Source organism: Lacerta agilis, chromosome 17 (assembly GCF_009819535.1).
Source record: "Lacerta agilis isolate rLacAgi1 chromosome 17, rLacAgi1.pri, whole genome shotgun sequence".
Lineage (NCBI taxonomy): Eukaryota > Metazoa > Chordata > Lepidosauria > Squamata > Lacertidae > Lacerta > Lacerta agilis.
Window position 1 is genome coordinate 19709789 of NC_046328.1, and position 8578 is coordinate 19718366.

Consider the following 8578-nt stretch of genomic DNA (forward strand, 5'->3'; position numbering starts at 1 on the left):
CCATTGTACAAAACAGAACTTGCACACCATTCTCTTGAAACCAAAGTGCCTTGTGCTTTTCGGTGGTCCTAAATGCTTAGCTTTGGAGCATACAGAACAACTCAGTGTTCTTCCAGTGTACCTTCTCCAGAGTGACCCTAGGAGCCGATCCTCAATGGCTGGCGCCCCTCCTGTCAACCTGATTGGCACCAGTCAGCACAAAGGGCGAGAAGATTTCTTCTCAGTGGCTAACACCCCCCCCCCCGCTTCCTTGCTTATTGGGCGGCTCTAAGATGCTGGAGAAAGGGACCCTGCTGCAGAAATAGTAGCAGGTATTTGACACCCCCAACTGACCCCCAAACCACTACACCATCACAGAGGGAAGAAGGGACTGCAGACACTCAGTCCTCTGCCTGTAACCTGAAATGGAACTACTCAAGGGTAACTTATATGTTTAGCCTACATGTCTTCAGAATCTGTAGCTTCACAACAAACAAGTCTTGGTTTCCTCAGTTTTCGACCAACACTGCAACCCAGGGGTTGCCAGCATTGTCATTATTAATTAATTAATTAATTAATTAAATTTGTATACTTTCTTTCATACATGTTTGATCCCTGCCTGTGATGGCTGCATATTCCTGCATTGCAAGGGGTTGGGTCAAATGATCCTCAGGATCCCTTCCAACACTACAATTCTATGATTCTATCTCAGGGCGTTTCCCAGCATGGCACTTGTGAATCTCAAAGCGCCCTTGAGGTCTTCCTTTGCTGCCCACAAAGCCATCAGTCCTCCTCCCCCACTCACTGCCCCTTTGGTGGTGAGGTGGTGAGGGTAGTTAACCATTTTCCCCTTGAAAGGTCCATTGAGCTGAAGAAGGAAGTTGAAAGAGTGCCACTCTTTCCCACTTCCTTTTTCAGCTCTTTGTGCTTTCCAAGACCCTGATTAATTCTACTGGATCTGACTTTTACAGAGAAAAGTCTGTTGCGGAAGGCTGCTCTAGCCACTACACCATGCTGTCTTCCATTCGAACTGGACGGCGCTGACTGGCTTGGGCCCAGTATAAAGCAATTTTTCATAGGGACAGAGTTAATATTCAAAACAGCAGCCAGGTTTTCATAAACACAGTGGTTCACAATGCCACAGAGTGGGTTGGGAAGTTAACATTCCAGTCAGGAGACTGATTGTCCGATAATCCACTTAGGGAAAAGCAATTTGGTCTGTTTATTTCTTTTTACTGCAAGAGAGGAAACTGAGGGGTTAGCGCTCTGGAATAGTCATGCATTTTCAATATGAGTTGGGGGCTGCTGTCCACCCTAGGTCTCATTTCTCTCTCCGGAAAAACAGAAGGAACATCAGCACATCATTCCTAGAAGCTTCCCTGCCACAGGAATAAGGGAAACTGTGTTACACAGTGCCAGAATCTCGATACTTGATAATCTCAGTATTGCCTACACTGACTGACAGCAGCTGTCCAGAATTTAAGGGAAATCATCTTTCTCAGCCCTAGTGTCAGGAGCAAGCCAGCAATAAATCACACAGAGTAAGTGAAGTTAACTCTTTATTAAAAGAAACAAGGTCTCTCAGTTGTGCAAGGCCTATCAAGCACAGCAGCTCTCTCGGTAGGTCTTGCCCCTTGAGGCAGTTGTGGAGGCTGAAGGTCCCCACCTTCTCATAGCTGCCTACGTCTGTTCCTCTCCCAGACCCTTCCCAAGCAATCTGAGACTATGCTGGCATGCCTGTCTTTGATCCTCTCACTTCAAAGGTCCCCTAGTCCTAGGGTACCGAGGGAGAGGGGAGCTTGTTGCAACAGGAGGGGGAGACACCCTGACTTCTTTAACAGCCTGGCTTAACTCTGCCTCTTCGCCTCTCTCCTCTCCTGTGTTAGTTTCTGATTCTGGACTTCTCCTTGCCACACCTAGCTGGGGATTTATGTAGTCATTTATTTGATATATTTAAAATCAGGAGAGGCAGTGTGGTGTAGTGGTTAGAGCACTGAATTAAGGCCTGGGAGAGAGCAAGGTTCACATCCCTCCACTCAAGCCATGAAGCTCACTGGCTGTGGGCTTGGGCCAGTCAGGCAAAAAATAACACTCAATGAGGTTGTGAAGCAGGACTGGTGAGGGGGTGTGGCCTGGCAAGAGAAGGTGTGGCTGTGGGATGTGTCAGTCAAATCCAACATTCCAAGAAGGACCAACTGTCATCTCTGTGTCAGTTTGTTTGGACCGTTGAAAAGTTAAGCTGCTGCTGCTGATAGATGCTATGGTGGAGTTGTTAAGACTCACTAATATGTAACATATAGTTTATTTTGTAACCTAAGTATGAATCTGACGGTAAACTAGTTTGTTTTATTATAACACAGATTCATGTGTATTGTTTTTAAGAGGGATTTGCAACTAAGAAAGACTCTTAACAAGTCAGCAAGCCGTTTTACTGCTGTGCAGATCTCAGTAAGGAAACGTTTGACTCTGCAACTAAACTAAACTATATTATAAACATTCCTACAGTGGCCAGGTGAGAGTTTCAAGGGCCTGATCCAGCTCCTGGGGCTGAGATGCCCCATTTCTATCATAGATATGTACCGTAAAGGTAAAAGGAGATAAAGGGACCCCTGACCATTAGGTCTAGTCGCGGACGACTCTGGGGTTGCAGCGCTCATCTCACTTTATTGGCTGAGGGAGCCGGCGTACAGCTTCCGGGTCATGTGGCCAGCATGACTAAGCAGCTTCTGGCAAACCAGAGCAGCACACAGAAACACCGTTTACCTTCGTGCCGGAGCGGTACCTATTTATCTACTTGCACTGTGTGCTTTCGAACTGCTGGGTTGGCAGGAGCAGGGACCGAGCAACAGGAGCTCACTCCATCGTGGGGATTTGAACCGCCACCCGTGTCCCAGTATATGTACCGTACCTTACAGCAAATATTCATCTCAAGCTCCACTTCAGGATTGTTGTTGTTGTTGTTGTTGTTGTTGTTGTTGTTTTGTGGAGGTCATATCTCTGGCCTCGTGCAAAGAGAAGTCAGGCAGCACAATGATGCGGGTTCTGTTTGCTTTACCTACTGATCTGAAATAGCAATGTTCTGTTAAAGCCATTTTCTGTGAGCCAACTGTTGCTCCACCTCAGCCAGAAAAATGCATTGGCTCGACCCTAGTGGGGCCACAACCCCTGCTCAGACCTAAGACAGAGGTTTCCAAAATGTGTGCCTTGGTCGCATGCTTCCAACCTCCCCACGAGCCCCTTCCATTGGGACCTTCTGCGTTTCAAAGCAGATGTTCTGCCATTGAGCTATGGACCTTCCACTCATCCTAGATGAGAACCAAGCATCTCGACCCAGCATCCTGCTCTCACAGCGGCCAACGGGTGTTGACAGGAAGGCACGTAGTTTAACTACACATGCAGTGCTGCAAGAAGACGTAGTGATGGACACCAGCTTATCTTACTCGTCTGAGGGAATCCTAAGTGGTGAAGGTTCTGTTACATGCAGGTGCTGCTTGTGGGCTTCCTAGAAGAGGCATCTGCTTGGCTTGGCCGCTGTGAGAACAGGATGCTTGACTAGGTGCCTTTGGTCTTCTTATGGGGATCAGGCAACGTCATGGAAGATAAGGCTATCGGTTGCCCCTAGTCATGATGGCTGTCTATTAACTCCAGGAAGGCTCAGAGGCAACAGAGGCAGCCAGTTTGCTATTATTACTGTACAAAGCCCCTAACAGCTTGGGACCAGTTTACCTGCAAGATCACCTTACCCCATACATGTCTTCTCAATTGCTTCGATCTGCAGAACAGGCACTGCTGCAGGTGCCATGTAATACTCCTTTTCAGGTTTGTAAGAATGGATCTCTCTCTCTCTCTCTCTCTCTCTCTCTCTCTCTCTCTCTCTGTGTGTGTGTGTGTGTGTGTGGCAGCACTGGCCCTTTGGAACTCCCTGCCTATTGAAGCCATGCAAGTATCTTCACTGTACTCTTTTCAGCATCTGCCAAAAACATTTGTTTGTTTCGGGAAGCTACCCAGATACACAGAACGTTGGCATGTGCTTTTATCCGGGTTTAAGCTTATTGTTGATTTTAATTACTTTTGAACGTTTTAAATAAACCTTTTAACTGGGGTTTTGTTTTTATAAAAAAAATTAATTTCATTGTTTTATTCTTGGGTTTTTTTCTTCCTTTTTTACAGTAGAACATTATATAATTTTTATGAAATAAATAAATAAATAAAACCTTGTCTCTGAATACCGGTTGCTAGAGATCATAAACTGGAAAGGCTATAATTCCTGTGTTTCAGGGGTTGGACTAGATGACTCTTGGGGTCCCTACAATTCTGTGATTCTATTACCCTCAAGCCTGGCTTGCAGGTTTCTCAGAGGCATCTGGTTGGCCTCTCTGAGAAGATGATGTGGAATTAGCTTTGTTCTGGCTTTTGCCAAACCCCACACACCTGCCTTCCTATTTATTTCCAGCCTAGGGGGGTGGGATTGTCTGCCAACTTCCTCCTTCTTAGCCTCGGTGTTGCCTTCTGTAGAACTTGTCAGGAAACAGGGTGGGAGCAAAAATGGAGATATTTGCTTCAGTTGACCAGCCTCCACACAAACATAATGAAGTCTGAGCTAACCAGGCATCTTGTTTCAAAGGCCCTGTGTCGGCCTTGGAAAGCATAATTAAAAACAACCATGTTGCATTTCTCTTTCATATTTTTTTTTTTGAAGCTGTTATACAAGTCTCGGCTTATCCTCCTAGGTTTTGCCATTGCTGGTCTCTCTTTCTCCCGCCCACCTTTTCCTCCATCCTCTTTCTGGGGAAGAGAAGTGACAGTCACAACATCTATTATCACCACTGAGCTGGTAACTTGCTGGTCACTGTGTAAGATTAAAAACTGAAGGTTGCCCAAAGAACAGAATACACTGCATCTGAAACGAACAAAGAGGACACATGTTTGCACCCCAGCGCAGACATCTTTGCAACTCACTGCTGTAAGACACAGTAATAGCTCATGGTATAAACCCCGCGGTGTATATGCTTAGTGCCTTCTTAAATAATAATCATGATGTTATTTTTTAGTTAAGTATACATGGTGCCTTTTTAAAAGCCTCTTAACATTCTGCATCCTGGAAGTTCAAATCTGCTCCAAGAAAAACTGAATTCTGCAAGATGTATAAATGACACAAACAGAGAAAATGTGCAGGATGTTTCTCATTTTGCCCATTAAATTTTTTTTTTTGCTGGTATTTGAGGGGGAAAGTAATGAGTTGCACTGGGTGGTGAACCCTTCAAGCTGCCCTGAGATCTACAGGTATAGGGCAGTATACAAATTTAATAAATTATTGTTATTATTATTAGTCCTTTTTTTAAGGGAGAAAAAGATGCCATGAAGTTACTGCAACCATGAAGTTGTTGCAGTAAGTGCCACACTTTGAACATTTAGGGGTGGGGAGGTGCCAATACTGTGTACCCAGAAAAAAGCACCAACTATTATGATCATTTATTTAATTTGTATACTGTACAGCCCTTTACCTGTAGATCTCAGGGTGCTCCACACCATAAAACCACAGTGTAAAAAAACACAAGATACTTTTGATCCCGCAGATTTGTGCAAAAGCACAATCAAATTAACAATTGCCCGACTTGTGCTTTTGAACACTTCATGACGGGAGGGGGAGTGTTTCATTTTTAACCATGTAATTCTTTGCATACATGCCCTGATGGTACTTAATGGGCATGACAGACTCAACAAACATGGGACAAACAACAATAGGAGAAAATGCCTATTGGACCAAATTTGCTCTCAGATACATCAAATGCGGATGAGTGTGGGTTACTAATCTGAAGGGTGGGGGAGTGGATTAACAGCTAAATAACCCTCAAATGTGGATGAGCTGTTGGGACTTGCATTTGAGTACATGCCTGAGATTAAGACACTTCCTAGAAAGTGGGACTACCATAAGAACATGATCAGGCCAATGGTCCATCTAGTCCAGCATCTTCTCACCATGGCCACTCACATGCCCATGGGAAACCAGCAAGCAGAAAGGAGCCCCCCCCCCCCGCTCCTCCAGTTTCTGGCAACTGGTATTCAGAAGCATAGCCATGATGGCCAGTAGCCACTGATCAGCAGTTATCCTCTTGCTAAGACAAGTATCTTACAGCAAAAGCCTCACAAATGTGGAGCTTGTCTGTTCAGGGGGACTCCAGCGTGAAACGGATGAAATAGAATTTGTTGGCAAGGTTGAAGCTGTCTGTTTAGGACTCATTCAGGAGCAAAGGTTAAAATAACATACCCAAAGTAGGAAGATCAATTTATTTTCATTGCACTTATCTGGGATAAATGTGAGTTTCGCATAGAAACATTGCAGACTGTATACCTCTTGGGTCTGAGGCCTTAATGGCCTGCCAATTTATACACACACACACATGGCCCCTTTCTCATGTATATCTGAGCCGACTGAGGACACGCCAAGCATCTGACGAGATGGACTCTGGTCCATGAAAGCATCTGCCACAGTAAATCGGCTCGTCTTCACGACGGCACAACACATTTCTTGGCATCTTATCTATCACCATTCCTTTCATCACTGTTCTTCAGGGCTGTGCACACCACTTCTTATGTAGCTAAAACAGACGTCCCTATTTTCATGGGAGAAATGTTGGACGGTATGTAAATGCACATTATGTAGCTAAAACCCACACACAGGTTAAAGGTTATCAAGAGGGTATGGGGGGATTTTAAATTTTGCAGAGGTATATATTCCCCACCCCCTAACTGGGGAAAAGAAACTCTCAAATCAGGCTCAATAGGAGCAGCACATGCTTGCTACTTAGGGAATACTGGTGTGTGTGTGTTTTTTTGGGGGGGGGCAGAAAACCAGGGAGGAAGATAATGGATTATCCTGCAGGAAGTCATGGCTGACTTGACTGGAACCTTAGACAGGAGTATTCCATGCTGCAATATTTTATTGCAGCTCCCACATGTCAGGCAGCCACCATCAACCTTTGCAGATGCAAGGCCTGCTTTTAGATACAACCTGTGCAATGAGGCCACTTCTATTTTAATTTTTTGACCAACAATCTATGCCTCTGTTCCTGTTTTGTTTTGCTTTTTTAAAACCTAGGATGACTGGATGCAAGAGAGGTCAAGGAAGAAATCTCAGCAAGGTCATCTTGTCATTCAGGAAAGAGAAAATCTACACCTTCTGGGATTTCTTCTAGCAGAGATGAGGAAGCCATGGTCCTCCGAATGTAGCCAAGCTACAGCTCCCATCACCCCCAAGCATTACCCACACTGGCTGAGCCTGATGGGAGTTGGAGTCCACTCACAGACTCTCCATTCCTGAATGAGATACACCTTTGGCCTATGTTGTCTGGGATGTTTTTAAATATTTGAAAGCTGCCACCATGTGCTAAATTGGCTCAAAGAAACCAAAAACTTGTTTTAGATAGAGCTACCATATTTTCCCATGTATAATATTAGGTTTTCCTCCTAAAAAAATAACATCAAAATTTAGGGGGCGTCTTATACATGGATACAACTCCCTCCCATTTTCTTAAATCTGAGTCCCCAAAAATAGGGGGCATCTTAAACATGGGGGCGGAAAAATATGGTACTTTGTAATCAGGCACTGTACTACTGTGAACATTTCTTCAGATGTAAGTCCCTTTAAGTTTAAGATCTCTGGGGTTTACTCCCATGCTGCTGTGCATATGTTAAAAACCGAGGCATTTCTCTGCCCCTCTTTGAGGCAGATCCCCATCTTTTCATAATTACGCTGAGAAATGCAGCACCCATTAAGAACAATTGCAATTAACAGCAATCATTTTTGCACTGAATAATAATGAGAGTTATTCCAATTAATTGTAATTATTATTGTTGTTCTTAACTGCATTAAATGATAAAATAATTAGCAGTAGAATAAGCAGTACTCCTACTTATGCTTTTACCTCCATTGCAAATTGACACTTCAGATGACTAAGGTACAATAAATAACCAATAAACACAAAAACATACTTTATTTGTTTCTTCTTTATACAAAATAAAGAAACTAGGAGCAAAAAACTATAATACATTCTTAAACAGGTGTGTTGCCTCCGAGGAAGGTTTAGACTGGATTGGCGTTTGCTAGCGGCATTCCAAAATTGGGTTTTTAAAAAAACTTTTATTGGTAGTTGTGGTTATATTTCCGCCAAAATAATTATAATTTTAATAATAATATTAATAATAATAATAATAATTAAGAAAACAAAAAACACCCTCCCCAAATCCCTCTCAACATATTTAAATAAGTCCTGCAAGTCGTTCCAGCACTTACCACGAGGGGGCGACGTGTCACCAATGAAACATTCCCCCTTTCCGGAGATCTTTTCCAAAAGTCCCTTCTCTTGCCACCATCGAACACGCACAAAATAAACCTTTTAATTAAAATAAACTGGTTCTCTCTTTTTTCGGATTTAGGAAAAACAAAAACCCAAAACAATCAAAAGCAAAAAAAACCCAAGACGCAATCCTGGACGGGGCGGGGACAGGCGTTGGTCGTTCTCTCCCCAACCACTTTCTCACATCCTCCAGTCTGTGAAACAGGCGAGTCCAGCTTTGGTCCAACGAATGGGCGAGTTCC